General features: G+C 33.5%; 1 protein-coding gene and 1 long non-coding RNA gene across 2 annotated transcripts in view; one reads left to right on the forward strand and one right to left on the reverse strand.

The window, feature by feature from the left end:
* LOC106870492 (kinesin-like protein KIF17) overlaps positions 1 to 18698 on the forward strand; it is an 805609-nt gene that overhangs the window by 605488 nt on the left and 181423 nt on the right. The gene's annotated exons all lie outside the window — the stretch shown is intronic.
* LOC106870493 (uncharacterized) overlaps positions 1144 to 18698 on the reverse strand; it is a 42069-nt gene continuing 24514 nt past the window's right edge. The window contains exons 2-3 of the long non-coding RNA XR_001409531.2: positions 3713 to 3764; positions 1144 to 1901 (exon numbers count right to left, since the gene is read on the reverse strand). This is a non-coding gene — a long non-coding RNA (uncharacterized LOC106870493). The remainder of the gene's footprint in view (positions 1902 to 3712; positions 3765 to 18698) is intronic.

Here is an 18698-nt window from a genome sequence, read left to right on the forward strand (position 1 = left end):
GTGTATATGTTTGTGTATCTGTGTTTGTCCCCCCAATATCACTTGACAACCGATGCTGGTGTGTTTACGTCCCCGTAATTTAGCAGTTCCGCAAAAGAGACCTATAGAATAAGTACTAGGCTTACAAAGAATAAGTCCTGGGGTCAATTTGCTTGACTAAAGGCGGTGTTCCAGCATGGCCACAGTCAAATGACTAAAACGAGTAAATGAGTAAATGAGTATGTGTGTGTGTGTGTGTGTGTGTGTGTGTCTGTGTGTGTGTGTATGTGTGTCTATGTGTCTGTCCTAGTGAATGCTTACATTCTGCAATTTGCATAGAAATTGCTGACCTGTGGATAATGATATTTGTTGGTCTTTCCCTGTGAACAAATCGTCTGATACTGCTCCACTTTTGGAGATGAGTGGAATGAAAACTCCCTTATTTGAAACGCATGTAAAAGTTACCAACATGAAGTGCATCTGGCTGGGAAACAATAGCTTGGTTATATGTATTTGTCTGAACCATGCTATCATGGAGAAAAGATGAAAAACAAAAAAAGAAAGAAGAACATAAAGTGAATGAACAAATATACAATGGCTGTGATGATAGAAATCTATTCATAAAATATAGAAATATTAAACTCCCTAAGTTACAAACGGTGCAGTCATTGCAAGTATGCTTCAATGCTTAGACTTTATAAAAATATATTGGAAACACTGAAGATAATTGAAAACTTTCATTTTGACTTGTCTTTTTAATTTATGAATATTTCCTATAATTTATCTTCCAGATTTGAAGTCTACTGACGTTATGAATCAAGTACTTTTAGATCAATTAAGCCATACACTTTGTGCTGGAGTGTAAAATATAAACTGCCTGGGCCATATATTTTACAAATGTGATATAAAACTAAAAGAGTCTTAAAAGTTTAAAATGATAGTGACATGTATATATAGAGGGGTGGGGCCAATAGAGAAGCAGGGAGAAGAATCAACAATATTGTTTTTGTTTTTATTATTTTTATTATTGCTTGCATTATCGTGTTTGTAAAATTAGACATAGCTGATAAAAATTGAATTTACAGTCAATCTTCATTGATCTATAAATGTACTTCAAAGAACAGTCTATAATTTTTGTGAATAAATTATTGATATAAGCCAGGGGAAAATCATAAAATATTAATTTATCTTTACATTTTAAAAATATAATGATATGCATCACAAGAGAGCTTACCTATTATTTATGGGAGATATTAACTGTTAGCAACTAACTTAAATCTTGCTTCATTACACATGGTTGTGTAACAGGTCAGCCAAGTTAAAATTATAAATGCTTCAGATCTACTTCAAATAGTATGTTAGCTGAGGTTTTATGATTATCTAGGTTATCTGGGTTGAAGATCAGCAATAAGATAAGCAGAGATGATATAGAAAAACAGGATCTACATTAGAATTGTTTTGATTAAAGTATTTTAAGCTATATTAAGCAATCAACTTATCAAACTTATCTAATTTCTCTCTAGATTTTGAAAGCATTCAACTGTTAAAGGCTTTATAAAATGGAGACGAATTTGGTAGAACTGTTTTTTTAAAATTCCTTTTTAAATTTTAAATAGCTTCTTTTTTTTTCCATGGTGATATACAAAGGTTGGGTTGGCAAATTTTAATATGCTTTTCATGTAATATGGAAACAGTGCCTAATTTCACCTAAGTAAACTAAATGAAGTGGTGTGAACAATGTGCTTTGTCTATGTTTACACTTAGAGTTAATCAATAGTTTAAATGATTAGGTGAGAGACTCCATTTGTCATCTGGTTTAACAACACTTATCAGCATTTCCAGCAGATTCCACTCTGTTGCAAACCTTTAGGCCAGGTTTTGTGGTTGTTTTTCTTCCTCCCCTTCCAAATATCTCTGAGGCCCTGCAAAAAAAAAAAAAAAAAAAAAAAAGGCATGGTAAATGTTCTTTATCCTTTGACCAATTTAAAACTGGTTTTAATTCACTAAACATTTTATTGCCCACATGATGAGAGATAATCACTTTACTAAGTAGTCATACCAGTGGCTGACCCTTTTGGAGATTCAGCTATTTCTGCAGCTATTATTAATTACTAGCTTATTATCGGCTGGCTTTTAAGCTAGCTCCTTGGGCCCAACAATGACACCTCATGCATTGAGCATAAATTAAATTATATTAAACTTGACCAATATTTTTCAAGCAATGAACAATTTTCGTCAAAACAATGATATAATCTGTTAACTTGGAACTTATTGCAAAGCTGCATGATAAACAACATTTTTTGTCTTCCCATTCGGGGGTCAGTACAATTTCTTTTTTCTGTCTAACCTCTTTCTTTCTTTCTCTCTCTCTCTCTCTCTCTCTCTCTCTCTATCTCTCTCTTTCTGTTGATTGTTTACAACCATAACCACCACCATTGCCACTACAACTACCATGCACACACCATTCAGACTTCTGATGCCACCACCATCAATACCTTTGACTTCGCTGCCTTCCCCTCCACCACCATCACCACTGTCTTTCACATCGCTTACTATCATCTTCATCCCTGACTGCCTTGGCTACTACCACCACCACCATCACCATCACCGTACCTCCACCTCTATCACAACTCATACTATTACTATCACCCCATTACCATTCACAACCGTCAATCTACTCCTCCCCATTTTTATGCCTACTATTACTCTCATCTTATCATGAGGAATAGTGAGAGAGGGGGGTCAAAGTGTGACACACTGACACACAGAAATATGTTTTGGCATCTATTATTATAGATGAAATTACTACTTTTCCTTTCAAATAAATAAATAGATAAATAAATAAATGCAATATTATTAGAACGAAATGAATGACCAAGTGGACAGACAATAAATCAATATTTCAAAATAATTTTAAATATAACCATAATTCAGTTTTTAGGCTGTGTTCAAATCAGAAACTCTTACCATAAAAGTTTCTAATTTGAAACCAGTCTGTTATTATAAACATATCAAAAAATAAAACATAGTCAGGTACTGAGCTTACAAAAATGTAGTCTAGATATGAATATTGTAAATATGCAAAGAACTGGTCCAGAAAATTATAATCCTATAATTATAATTCTATGGGTGTAATCCTAAGTTGACTGTGATTTACTGGATGTTTGATAATTTCTAGCACATACAGCTAATTGAGAATGAAACTCTGGCTTAAATGCAGTTGTTTATCTATGCTGGAGATAAATGTTGGTATAAACACGGCAATCCCATTTACATAACATCAAAAACTGCATTTCATAAGTTAACTTTCATCTGCATTATCAGAAATTAATGCAGTTCTGATCAGCTTCTGACTATAAAATTTTAAAATTTGAAGTAAAGCCTACAATGGAGAACTGCTCCTGCTTGGGTAGAAGTGTTACTGCTATACAAAGAAAAAAAAAAAAAATCTTAGATTGATTCCAAAAGGTCATCCAGCTTACTGACAAAGACTCAGTGACTGACACACTACCCATTGACACATGATGTTCCCTCACTCTCTATATTCTATACCTACTACAACAATCTTTGTTCATCTGAACAAGTTAGTTACATGTCATCTTTCCCCACAGTTTCCTGATGCAGTTGTCTGTCCTCCTTGTATCACTCCTATGTTCTTGCTCTTATCCAGGCTCTGCATTAACTATGGTACAATGCTATACATTTGTAGAGGAGGAAGATAGTCTCTACATACCTGGTACTTGCTGCATTGACTTGAGAGTGGTGGAAAAAATCCCTGATGCCAGCTGGATTTGAATATATAAAACAAATGGATGTTATCATTCTTGTTACTCCATTACCATGTAGGCACAGAGACAAATATAGTAATAAACAATATGCATTCTACATTGGTGTAGATTTGAAAAGGAACTACTAGTTATGTTAGATGAACAGCTTTAGATGGAAAAAATGGTGAAGATGAGAATAAAAAATGAGTTTAGCTCAAAGTTTTGAAAAGGTGCAAAGTTCACTAAGTCAGAAGGTTTTATGTTAATGGTATGAGATAAACATATGTCAAGAGAATTTATTTATGCAAGAACTGTGTCTAGTTCTCAAAAGAATTCATGGTTGGAAGTAACAAACCATATTGCATAAGTTGATCCAAGATTCCAGTCTTTAGACATTTCTTAAAGCCAATAACAAAAAGGGTGGATACAGAATAAGAAGAAAGAATTTTCATGACTCTCATACAACTGATAATTCTTTATCTATGGTCTAAAAGTGAAATCAACTTTAGAGATAGAGAGAGAGATAGAGAGAGAGAATGAGTGTGTTTCACTGTAGTTTATAGCATTTGTTTCCTTTATAATTTTTAAACATAGTGGAGATAATAAACTAAAATATAGGAGACAAAAGTCTGTAAATCTGCTAAGAAGTCATATTAATAGTCAGTGAATTAACAGTATAATCTAAAATAAGAGAAATATACTTTTATGTCATTGCCATAATTCAGATGACAGTTTGCTTTTTTTATAATTTTTTTGATAGTCATATAAAAGTGATGTGCCTTTTTAATGCAGTCTGTATGAAAGGATTTATGGTTAGATTTTGGTGGAGTTTAGTAGTTAAGCAGGTCAGTTAAATTTTTGAACTATTTGCTTGGTTGACTTATCATAGATTGAGTACATGGCAATTTTAAAGAGTATTTAATTAGCAACTGAAGCAAATTAAAAGTGTGTTCTATCAGTATTATTAGAAAAAAAAAGAAGATAAAAGTGATCAAGAACTTAATGACGATCGAGCTAAAATATAATTAGCTATTTGAGTCTACAGGCAGATGTTTTGCAAATAAAAAAGAAGAGGTTTATTTTCTAGTCTGTATAATGCCATCTTATAATGGACTGGTCATATTTATAGATGAAAAAATAGATTCTAGGCCAATATGGTATACAACAATTTCTGAACTGCAAACTAAAATCTATGGCAATTGTTTTAGAGGGACTTACTTAAGGAAAGAATTTCTCAATGGAATTAAAAGACCATATAGCCAAAAATACTGTATAAGTGTGTTGAAAAACCTAGTCTTTGGTAGAGCCACAAAGCTAATGACAAAAGTGAAAGAATATGATGGTATTGAAGAGAGAAGATTGAGGACCATAGCTAATTACTTAGATCTTTAGAAGAGTACAATCTTCTAAAATAATTTTGGTGTGTGTGCGTAAGACTTGTAATGAAATATCATAATTTCAAGTTTTTTTGTAGTCAAAGTCACATGTTTTTTTTTTTGTAGTCAAAGTCACATGTTTTTTTTTTTGTAGTCAAAGTCACATGTTTTTTCTAGTAGTATTTGAAGTTGTACAGTTTGATTCACTAAACTTATGATCAAAATCATTCTAAAAGACTGAACAACCGTATAGAGTAAGGGACCCCTAAAAACCTTATATGGATCCCTGTTGAGGACCACTTATGTTGAGGTTTCCTTCAACACTTATGCTTTTGATATTTATCATCCATTGATGTAGGTTTGACAATCAGGATGTCACCAAAAAGAAAAAAATAACAAAATAGTACTGCTCTACTACAACAATCTTTAGTGAAAGCATATGGGTTTCAACTTGAAAATACTATTGTTAGGGAAGTTAACACTCATCAGATGATAACAAATGTTATCATATATAGATGTATGCCTCTTCTCTGTATGTAATAAATAAAAAGTCACCATAATCTGATTACACATTTCTGTAATATTAATCTTTGAAAGAAAGAAAAAATACATAGTTGAGTGCTTAAGAAGTTTTCTTTGTCCCTACATAATTCTGGTCTTGACCCACTGTGTGGAACTTTGGGCATCTCAAGATGATCACTGCTTTATGAGTGAGATTTGAGAGACAAACTATGAAGAAGTCCATTTTGTATGTGTGTGTAAAGGTGTGTAGTTTAGTGATTAGGACATTTGACTAATGATCGTAAGGTCGTAAAGTTTGACACCTGATAGCATGTTGTGTCCTCGAGCAAGAGACTTTCTTTCCTATTGCTCCAGTCCACTCCGCTAGCAAAAGTGAGTTGTACCTGTAATTGAAAGGGCCAGCCTTGTCACATTCAGTGCTACGATGAATCTTCCTGAGAACTATGTTAAGGGTACATGTGTCTGTGGAGTGCTAAGCCACTTTCACATTAGTTCCACTAGCAGGCTATTCCACTGATCAGATCAACTGAAACTCACATCATTGCTACTGAAAGAGTGCCAGTTGAAATTGAAACACACATATACACACACACACAAATATGTGTGTGTGTGTGTGTGTGTGTGTGTGTGTGTGTATGTGTGTGTGCGTGAGTGTATACTGGTGTAAAATCTCTGGCATGTCATGCTGTATCCCTGTAAGTCACAATTTAATTTAGTCATTCAGTAGAGATCAATTAAAATCATTACCAGACTAAAATAATTACTGGGTAAATATGATTTGACAAAACCCCTTCGAAACAGTGCCCCAGCTGCAGTCAGATAATTATATCAATAAAATAATAACAGTTTATTAAAGCTAAATAGTGCAATTCACAGAAGATAACGATTTATAAATTCTTAAATTTCATTTATCCAAATGTTTAGTTAAGCTGACTACAAGGGACTCCTCATAAAAGCTGTCAGATATACTATAAATTGAATACTTCTATACAGATGTACCTGTTGTATTTTAAATAGTCAGTGAAGACAGTTGACCCCTCTCAAAGTATCTTTTATGTAGTCATTGATTACAAAACCATTATCTGTTTTTGTCCCATAAGACCTCAGTATAATTCCTAAAACAAAAATATATTAGGGTGGCTAATATGATATCATCTGGAATGTAGCAAGGTGGCAAACTGGCAGAATCATTAGAATGCTGAACAAAAAAATTGCTTAGCAGCATTTTGTCTATTTTTACATTCAAATTCCACCGTGGTCAACTTTGCCTTTCATCCTGTCAGGGGCTATGAATTAAGTGCCAGTCAAGTGCTGGAGTCAATGTAATAGACTAGCCCCCTTCACCAGTATTTCAGTCCCTTGTGCCTATAGTAGAAAGGATTATCTGGTATGTAGCAGAATCTCAACCAATGACCTAATATTCAGTTATAGGACAGTGAAAAACATTCAGAGTGTGTAGTATTAAAGAATATAAGCAAATAATATTTTAGTTGAAAATTTTAAGACTATACAGAAACATTTTGAAATGGGATAGAGACAAGTTCATAAAATGTATGCAACCAGCAGAACTGTTAGAGAAAGACGATGTAGCTCATACAATTGATTTGAAAGAACAAATGTGTAATTTTTTAATTTTTCATTATATTTATGCAGATAATGAATTGTGCTTAAACAGCAAAATTCTTTTTATCTCCTATGTTAACAGAAATAGCCTATAATCTGTTTTGTCTGTGTCTTTCGTACATGTTTCAGAAAAGAAAATGATAGGCCACTTTAACATCTTAACAATTCACAAGACTGCCATTTATAGGAAATTTCATGTGTCTACATTCAAAATATCTAAACAATTAAAAAAAAAAAAAACCCTCACAGAAAGTATTGATGCTTAGAAATATTTTTAACTTTTATTATGCTTTGAAACTGGTTTTGTCTGAAGCTTCTATGAAAATCTTCCATTTGCTATAAATTAGATATATTGCCTTCCTTGGACATTTTTTTCTGCTTTTCCTTTTTCATTCTTTTTGAGATTGAATGACATAAACTAAGTTGGGTGAAATATTAAGTAGCCATTGCATTTATTTAAATTGTAATATGAAGTATAAAAACATTATCAAAAAGGCATTTTCTGGAAACATGTTGTTTTAAAAATATGAGACACCAACAGGAAGCATTTTTTTGTTATTACAAAACATTCAAAGTTTCCAATAGACTAGAATACATTTCAAAAAGACTCCAATTTACAAATGCTTAAAAGGATTTTTTCTTTTCTCTCTTAAAGCTAGTTGGCGCCATTAGAATTTGATAGCATCATTTTTCATCAACTGCAATATTTTCCTGGTAATAACGCTAGTAAGATATCACATATCATATGATCTTAACTATGAACATTTGACATTGTTGCCATTTTTGTTTTTGTTTTAAATATATCTAAAACAATTAAAAGACAAGGAAAATATCTGCAAATAGGAAACATGGATTGCAATATTTGCTGGACCAGAATGATTTTCTAATGACCATCTGTTTTGACAGAATGCACTATTTTATGTCCTAGTCAGTGAGTATATGACGATAAGTCATAAAACTTGTCATCATATATCTGATCAAATTCCATTTGTCTTCTGCGACAATTGGGAAACTCTATATGCAAGCGAGAAATATGCCTTTCATACAAATATTATTTACTTAATTCTACTAAATCTTATTTTGTTTCTATATTTCATTTTTTACTTCTTTTAATTTCTTTCCACTAATGAAAATCTGCTATTGACAGCTCTTGGTTGCTTTTAACTAAAGGTTTTTCTTGTAATGTTCTTTATTTTGTTTATTTGAACAACCTGAGAGTAAATGTTATAAATTAGTCATGAATCACTCTCGTGTAACTTCAGTTTATTAAAATTATTTAAAAACTGCAAATCTTGTATTAATGCAAATACATTTCACTAAATCCAGAGAATGGAATTAAATAATGCACACTACATGACATAGGTTCAAACCTTGCTACAGGCAGAGGACTGTACTCTGAGGCAACGCATGCCATTGTTCTGGTTGACTCAGTCAATAGAAATAAATGCTTAGTATTATAAATGGTTGAGGTGCTGGGTCACTGCTGAACATTTTAATCTCTGTGTAGTGATACCAGGGTATGTGTGTATGCATGTGCATGTTTGTGCACGTGTGTGTGTATGTCTGTGTGTGTGTATTAATTAATCCACATTGTTTTCTGAATCACTGAAATTTACGGATGGAACTGGTACTTATGGTGGGAAACAAATCTCTTCATGGACTGAACATTAGACTATTGCAAGTTGCATTTGTAATTGATCTTGGCTCTGCAAACCGATAGTTACTTATCAATTGCACACTACTTCCACTTCTACAGGAATCATATTTTCTCCTCCATTTTTTTCCTTCATTTGTTAGAGCAATTGATTGCACAGCCATGATACCATTCCTACTGTAAGCCATTTAACAGGAATGCTTGTTGGGACTAGTTTTTCAGCAGTCAAATAAACTGGAGCAAGTAGAGTAGTTTTTTTATTTTGTTCTGCAGCCCAACCCAGCAACTGTATTATTAAGGTCTTACATCGTCAATAGTTCAACCATTTAACATCTTAACTATTTTCGCCCTCAATTGCTTTCATTTTTCCAATACCTTTTTTTTTAAAAATCAGGTGAGACAATGTTGGATGGACAACTGACCATTTAGTTATATGTACAAATCTTATTATTTTCTTTGTATTGCATGTCTGTTTGAAATTACGTTTTGCTTTACTAATCTAAATCGCATTTTTGTCTTATTTCATGGCTAGATTATTATTAGTAGTAGGAAGCTTGTCCAACTTCAAAAGTTATTGCTTCAACAGATAAACCTTCTGGTCTCTTTTCAAACATTGGAAAATGAATGTAGAACAGCATTTGGAAAATGGTTGAGCAAATGTTCTATTTTACTTCATTGAGTAGAACATTTCTTGTTATTTCTGATTAGATTTTTTTTATTATATGCTGAGTCTGAAGAATGAAGAGGAAAGAATAGTTCATGGCCATTGAGGCACTGGTGAGATTGATGCCATTAATGTTCCTCTTGAACTTTAATGAGTCAACATTTTCAGGAAAGACATGAGTAGAGAAGGAATTCCAGAGAGCCAACATTACGAGTCAGAAGGCTTGTCAGGGTAGTGATTAGTGCAAAGTTGATGAGGAGAGACAAGTAGGATTGGAATATCTGAGAGGAGGTAGCTTGTTTGTAGAAGTAGAGTTCATTATAGGTAAAGTAGAAAGGCAGAGAGAGGAGGTAGCATGCCAATGGACCAGAAGCTGGATTGTGTCTGTGGGTGACTTTATGCTAGTCACTTAGATGGCCCATATTTGGATGTGGTCTAGGATATCTGTGTGGGCAGCACCAGCAGTACCATCCCAAATGTGAGAGCAAACTCTATTGTGGGTATTGCCAATGCTTTGCGAGGGATCAATAATTGTTAGTAGCAGGAAGGTCATCCAATAAAAAAATACATGCCCTAACAAATAAGCATTTTGACCCTATTCAAACTTCGGAATATGAATGTAAAACAGTTAAAAAAATAAAAATACTGACCAAACCCTATCTATTTTTTTCAGCAAATCAAACACTAAACATCCTCTGTTATCATTGTTCAAGTTTAATTGTTATAATGGCATTACATTTTAAACACACTTCTTCATTAAGCTACCTTTAAATAGAAACAATGAAAGAAAGCCCTATAGAACCTATCTGGAAAAAAAAAAACCTTCTTTTCTTCCATTTTAGCTACCATGTTCTTATGGCTAAATCGATCTTTCTTCCATAAAAGATTTTATTGAAATGATTTATATGTCAAATGTAAGATGTACAACAAAAGCTGCAAAGTTCAGTGCATATCAGTTTTACAATCATAACCTGAAATTTTTCATCTTATCTATGCATGTCACACATGTTATCCATCACTAGCAGTAATCAGCAAAGACATTTAACTGAACATTCTATTGTCTTCAGGCCTTTTCTCATACAACAGATGATCAATTATCTTCCATTCATTTTGTTAATATTTTCTACTATATTTTTTAATCACTTTATTAACAATTTCATAGAGGACAGAAACAAGAACAACAAATCAAAACCAAAAAGGTTTCATGAAAGAACATTTTGATATTAATCCTTTGTTTGTGTTGTTGTTATTGTTACTGCTGCTGCTGCTGTTGTTGTTGTTATTACTCTGTATCCCATTCCTATGTCTTCTTTTGACATCTATTTTAAGAATCACTGAAATGGATTTAAATGATTCAGAGAATGGAGAGAGAATCTTTTCAAATAGTTGTTGTCTTTAATCTCACATACATATACTTCATGTTGGACTTCATTTATAAATTTCATGTTTGACAGTTAAGATTTCTTTAATTTTATAAAGAAAAAAAAAATGGTTTGCTTTCTATTCATGTAATCTTGTTATTCAGTGTCTATTAATTAGTTTCCTGTTACTGAATTTATTATTAGTTTGTTACTAATTGCTATTGCTGTTGTTACAGTTGTTATATATGAAAATTTATAGAGGAGTAACCACAGTAAATAAATGTTTAGTAGTCTTAAATTATGTCCTTTTTGATTCTGAACTCAGATATTACTGCGGTTGATTTTGCCTTTCAGTCAAATGCACTGGAGTTCATCACAGTTTAACTCTTTAACATTTAAACCGACCATATCCTGCCAAAATACTTTACCTGTTTTATGTCTAAAGTGACAAGATTCAACCTCTCACTCCTACCCAACAATGTCTTTCTAAAAGTAAACAATCACATCATCAAAACAATGTTAATAAATAGGCATTATGTTTGACATAATAATCTGAATGTTAAAGGGCTAAGCACTAAAATATGGTGTTGCTCATTTGGCAGGTGTCACTGATTGTAAATGATCATTAAGGAATGAAATGGAGTATTTTACAAAGTCTAACGTTTTGACACACTGAGCTCTAATTGTGGAGGGTACCTGTGGAAAGGGCAGATCCAAGAAGATATGGGATTAATTGGGGAGAAAGGATCTTTGGGTGCTGGGCCTCATTAAAGAAATGATAAGGGACCAAGAGATATGGCAGTTTGCTGTACTTGGTAAGACACATCAACCTAAGTAAAATCACTCTTTCACACATACAGGTTTGTCCTTTCAGGTGCCAGTGCCACTTAAAAAGCACTCAAACTAGTGCTGTGTTAATACACCTGTGCAAGTGATGTGTAAATGCACCTCTGCCAGTAGCATGTAAAAAGCATCCAGCACACTCTGCTAAGTGGTTGGCATTAGGAAGGGCATCCAGTCATAGAAAGCATTCCACAATAGAGAGTTGGAGTCTGGACAGCTCCCCGCTATCCAGCACCAAGTTAAACAATCAAACCCATACCAGCATGGAGAGTGGACGTTAAATGATGATAATGATGATGATACTTATCATCTTGTGACTAGAGCAAAATAAACGACCAACAAATACAAAATCTTAAGATTCAACATACAAAGTATAATGCTTTTTTTTATGTATATATGTGTGTGTATATATGTAAGCATATGTTTATTTGAATATGTGTGTGTTTATATATATGTTTTATATGCATATATATTTTATATATCTGTGTCTCTATCACTATCTTCATCCATTTTAACATATATTATGTCATGCTTGCATGAGTGGACAAATCTTTAGCATCTGGTGCTTTGAATTGTTATGACTCTTTGTCATCTCTTGTATGAGATGCAACTTCTTGAAATCAGTCTTCATCTCTTGTCATCATAGGTCTCCCTCTTCCACTGGTTCTATTAACTGAGCTTTTGACACTTCTGTTAACAGTTATCTTCTGTAAGGATCACCTGCTCATATCCGTAGTTTTGTCTTTCATAAACCACATCTGACCTTTTATATCAAGTTCTTCATTTAGCTCATATGTACTCTGGTGTTTGTGCGCCCCAACATTACACATCTTATACAGCATGTCAGCTACATTTCTTCCTTTGTTTTCTTAAATCCTTAGCATTCAAGGCCTATATTATACTATCATGCAACATTACACTTCACATGCAAGCATCATACAACCTGCCATTCATACTGAAGGATAAGTCCTTTGATTCCAGCAGAGGTAACAGTTTTCTGAACTTTATCCAACTGTTTGTGTGTGCCAGCAATCTGAGCTGGCAGTGTTTTAGTTCAAGGACCACATTATAACAGACAGTTTTGTAATACAGCTTCTCATTTGATACTTTGACAAGAAGATGTGACAGATTTTCCTTAAGCATCTACTGTGGATAGCAATGATCTTATTTATGTTTGCTTTCTTGACTTGCAGCACTCTATACATCGAGATATATTCAAATTTATGTATCTTAATATGTGTGTGTGTGTGTGTGTGTGTACTTGATACTATGTAAAAAGCATCCAGTACACTCTGCAAAGTGGTTGGTGTTAGGGAGCACATCCAACCATAGAACCCATGCCAGCATGGAAAATGAACTTTAAATGGTGATGATGGTGATATATATATACACACACACACACACACACACACACACACACACACACACACACAATTGTAACTCAAGCCACTAGAGCATATAACTTCACACACATATGTAGCATATATATATATATATATATATATATATATATATACACAGTACACACACACACACACACACATACAAAACATTTGTCATATTTACAATTTTTTCTAATTTTTCTTTTCTCATTTTATTTTTGATGAAGGGCTTATGTCCAAAATATTAAGACACTTCTATTTCTCAGAGTATAGTATTAATAAACTATATCCTTTATATCTGTTACATCTGGTTCTCAGGCTGGATAGCACATAGTGCTCTTGAGCAAAATACTTCGCTTCACAATGCACCAGCTCATGCAAATGAAGGTGCATACCAGTGATATTTAGGAATTAACCTTGTGATGTACCAGCATCTCAGCCAGAAGAGAGTATTGAATTTTCAGTTGCTTATATGCCACAGAAAATGAGGTTTATGTCTTAATATTATATATACATTGCATAACCAACCCATTTAAAAAGTATCTTTGAATTGTCGAGCGACACACCATGCTTGAGGAGACCTATTGATTCAAGTAAAATCAAAATCAAAATCACAATCAGAATCTCAATCAAATTGAAATCAAAATGGAAATTGTAGTTGTGGCCGATGCCAGTGCTGCCTGATTGGCTCCCATGCTGGTGGCACACAATAAGCACCATTCATGCGTGGGTCGATGCCAGTGCCGCCTGACTGGCTCCCCGTGCTGGTGGCACAGAAAAATCAACCACTACACTCTCAGGGTGGTTGGCGTTAGGAAGGGCATCCGACTGTAGAAAACCTTGCCAGATCAGATTGGAGCCTGGTGCAGCCTTCTGGCTTGCCAGTTTCCCAGTCAAACCATCCAACCCATGCCAGCATGGAAAACGGATGTTAAACGATGATGATGATGATCATCATTATTATGGTCTCTCTCTCTCTCTCTCATACACACACACGTGTGTGTGTTTAAGTATAATTGTGTTTACTTTAATTATGATTGACTAAAACTAGTGTCCTTTAATTATTTAAGTGTCAATTTTCACCACATATATACACATAGACACTTTTAGTACAAGCAATTGCAGGAATGAATCTTTATGCATTTATCAGTCTGTTAGAAATAATGACAAAATCTCATTCAAATCACATCCTGCTATCTATTTAAAAATGGAAGAACACACTGAAAAATGTACTCCAAGTATGCTATGCAAAAAAATGATGGTTATGGTTGGAATGCTTTTGTGATAGATATGCTCACTTAGGGGTGATCTGTGGCAACAACTTATACACACACACACATATTTTCTTGAATTTTAGATTTTCCTTTGTATGTTCAATTTCTTAATATCTTTATGCTTTTTTCCTCCTCAAACAAATTTTGGTTTCCCCATATGAAAGCCACGTTTTTAATATGCATCTATCAAGCAAGTGGTTACATGTAATATCTTGTAGTCAATCCCATTGTGATTGCATTAGTGAGGTTTTGTTATATATATATAATACCATTCTTTTTTTCTTTTTCTGATAACTATAGAGAATCTATGAAGCTGTGAACACACACACACACACACACACACGCACACACACACAAACACACACATACACACACACACACACACACAAACTCACTCAAACATACATATGACTTATGTGTACACACACATATACAAGCATGTACATACTCTTTTTTTGTGTTTCTCGCATTCATATTTTATATCTTTCTCACATACGTTTAATATACATATGTCTCACTAATTTCCCTTCTCTTTTGCTCATACACTATGTTCTTCTTTATATATTTCTTTGATGCACACTCTATTTCTTTCCCTCTCTCTCTCACTTCCTCTCTCCATCTCTTTCTCTCCCTCTTTTTTATACACATTATATCTCTCTCTTTTTTATACACATTATCTCTCTCTCTCTCTCTGTCACTCTTTTACATGCACATGCATCCTATTTCTGTCTGTCTGCCTCTCTCACATACACACAATTTTTTCTTGCTATATATCAGTCATTATTTTTTCTTGTTATGTCTCTATCTCTTTTCTTTCTTTCTTTCTTTCTTTCTTTCTTTCTTTCTCTCTCTTCTTCCTTCCTTCCTTTCTTTCTGCCTGCCTGTCTGTCTGTCTCTCTCAGAAATACACTCTATCTCTTTTTCCTTCTATCTCTCTCACCTCTTCCCTTTCTCTCTGTCCACACATACACAAAAACACATATACATTGTTATAATTCACTGAGATGCACAGGCAATAATTTTGACTGAAGAACCAATGCTATCAGCAATATATTTTCACAATCCTGATACAAGTTATATTGTCTAAATCAATGATTGTAAACTTCTGCACAGTGAGATAATTACATCTGTGGGCTATTTCATTCCATTCTAGTTTTTTTTTAATGTTTTAACATGTGTAAAGGGAAGAACTTGAGGGTGAATGCTATTTCCTACATAAGTTTGTTGACATGTTTGCACTTGTTGGTGTCACAATCACACAGTCCTGGTCATCATCATCAACAACACCAATGGCAACTAATTAGAAGTGGTCTACAGATCCAGCATCACTGATTTACCATGCTCTTGTTTTTTATTAGTGTAACCCAATACAGTGTTTATGACTTGTGTGGATGTTTTAACATGTACACACACACACACAAACACACACACACACACACACACACACACACACACACACACACACACACACACACCCACACAAAGATATAGATGCAGGTGTGGCTGTGTGGTAAGAAGCTTGCTTCCCAACCACATGGTTCCAGGTTCAGTCCCACTGTGTGGCACTTTAGGTGTCTTCTACTATAGCCTCAAACTGACCAAAGCCTTGTGAGTGGATTTGGTAGACAGAGACCGTCATATATATGTGTGTGTGTGTGTGTGTGTGTGTGTCTTTGTGTTTGTACCCCATCAGTGTTGGTGTGTTTACGACACCCATAACTTAGCAGACCAGCAAAAGAGATTAACAGAAAATTTGCCAGGCTTAAAAAAATAGTACTGGGGTCCATTCATTCACCTAAAAATTCTTCAAAGCAGTGCCCCAGCATGACCTCAGTTTAATGACTGAAACAAGTAGAAGATAAAAGATAAAAGATATATATCTAGTTTCGTTTATGTTCCAGTTGTGCGAGTGAAATTGTGTTTTTGATATGGCATTATGGTTCCATTCTGATGTGTTGCTTGATATGCCTAGGTATTTGAAGGAGATTTAACATATAGTGGCACTGAGTGTGTGTTGGATCTTGCTGCTGTAATGAATTGTGCTCTTTGCATGTCTCAGTGATCTTTTAGTTTGAGTGCTTTCGTTTCATCATGTGGTTGATCTGCAGATTGCTTTGATAGCTTCTGAAGAGAACTCAAAACACCTAATTTGAGTAGAAGACAAAAGAGGAGATTTATGGATGCATTTTTCCCATTCTCTACTCCTGTTGCTTAGCATAGTGTTGGCTTTACTGACCATTTATGTTGTACTGAACACCAGTCCATGTTAGATACTATATTCTGGAAACTTCTGCACCTTAATGGAAAACAAAGGCTATTCAACTAAATTGATGCTATTGACTGAGACACACAATGTGAAATTGAGAACCTACCAAAGCTAATGAAAGCCAGGAAGATTCTTTGTACAGCATGGTGAAATGCATCTCAACTGTAGCTACTTGAAAAAGAAGAAAATAATACCAGTTTTCTTTTCAACAAAAGCTGACCTTATATTTAATCAAACAAGAAATGCCAGAAAAACTGTGCAGAAATTGGTCATTCTTAAAAAGAAAATCTTAAAATAAACAAGGTAGTTCTGTGAACAGCATTTGAAAAGTATGTCTAGAATGAATAGGAGGCTGTAACAAAAGATGAGGGAAATACCTAAGTATAATAATTATTTATAATATTTATGATAGTAACTCATATATTGCAGCTGATTAGTTCCGAGGTCAGACTTTTATATACCTCATGAGAATGAATTATTATTGTGGAATCTTTTCCCCACAAAAAAACACAAAATGCACAATACTTTTCAATGCAGGTGTTGTTTTGTTTACTTTTTTAAATATTTTTGTGAATAACCTGACAAGATATGAATCCGAACAAATTAATTTTGACACAGTGAATGCCTTCAGTGTGTTACAATTAGGCATATATGTGATGAAGTCTCTCATTCTGTTCAGAGTAGTCTAAAAAGTCAAGTTTCAGTGTTTCAATAGCAGTTGCATATATGTATACTTGAATTTGTATTTCCTTAATCAAGAGATTATATAGCTGCCAATGATGTTTAATTATTATATATGACAGTTCCCTTTTAAAATAAGGGATTCAAGGAAAAATGTAACTTATCCAATATATTTAACTTCACTCTTTTGTGAGTAGAAAATTCTGATTGGAATCTTCTACTTAGAAAATTCTTTTATTCACAATTACTATGGAGATAATTAAGTTACAAAAATTGTAAATTAGTTTTCTTGTATGAAATATTGTACATATTGCATTAGATTATATTTGTTTCAGATACATGAAAATTGATAGATATTACTATTTATGTACATACTTGTATATTTCTCTATGTATATGTGTATGCAGATATCTTAAAGATATTTCCACGCATTTATGAATATATCAAATTTTGAATTTGTTTTCTATTCAATTCAGATATTATTTATTTATTATTGAATTTGATCTGGATATAACAAAGTGAGAATATGAAACTCACTATTAAAAGTCTATATTGCTGGATCACTTTGTACTTCTCACAAATGCTATTACTACCCTGTCACTCCCTTCAGAAAAGCTTCCCTGGAAATAGAACCTTCTGTTCTATAATACTGTCAGCAGGGGACCCGATACTAGTGAGCATATAATCCTTTCTGACAGATAAAAACCAAAATGGCAGCAAAACTGAAAGAGGTTTGCTGCTCGGTCGGCACAATCAATATATATAGGATTAGGTGTAGATAACATTGGTCATCAGAGCATGGCATTGATAGCATATTATTGCTATAACTGAGATAGCTCCGTCAATCAGCCGGTATCTAGTAACAGGCAACTTAATAATATATGGAGACTATATACACCAGCAATTTGTTATGTCATATTGCTGGCTTTTGGATCTAGGTGCAGGATTTTCCTTTGATGCTGTTTAGTCCTGTTGTCTTTCCTTCTCTTTGGTTTCTGCTTTTGTTTGTGTGTCTCTTTTTTTTTGTTATTACAATTCTTATGCTATTGTTTATTAAATGCATATAGATGCATAAATACATATTCACAAAATATAATGTTACACTTAGGAATATGTATGAGATTAAATAACTTTGCACACATAAGTTTCATGCTTATGCAGTGAACATGTAGATACACATGCATCTCCATATGTGCATGACTGCATGTATGTAATATATATATATATATATATATATATATATATATATATATATATATATATATATATGGTATATAAAATATAATACCTATACATACTATATATA

The sequence above is a fragment of the Octopus bimaculoides genome, chromosome 5, assembly GCF_001194135.2.
Source record: "Octopus bimaculoides isolate UCB-OBI-ISO-001 chromosome 5, ASM119413v2, whole genome shotgun sequence".
NCBI classification, from domain to species: domain Eukaryota; kingdom Metazoa; phylum Mollusca; class Cephalopoda; order Octopoda; family Octopodidae; genus Octopus; species Octopus bimaculoides.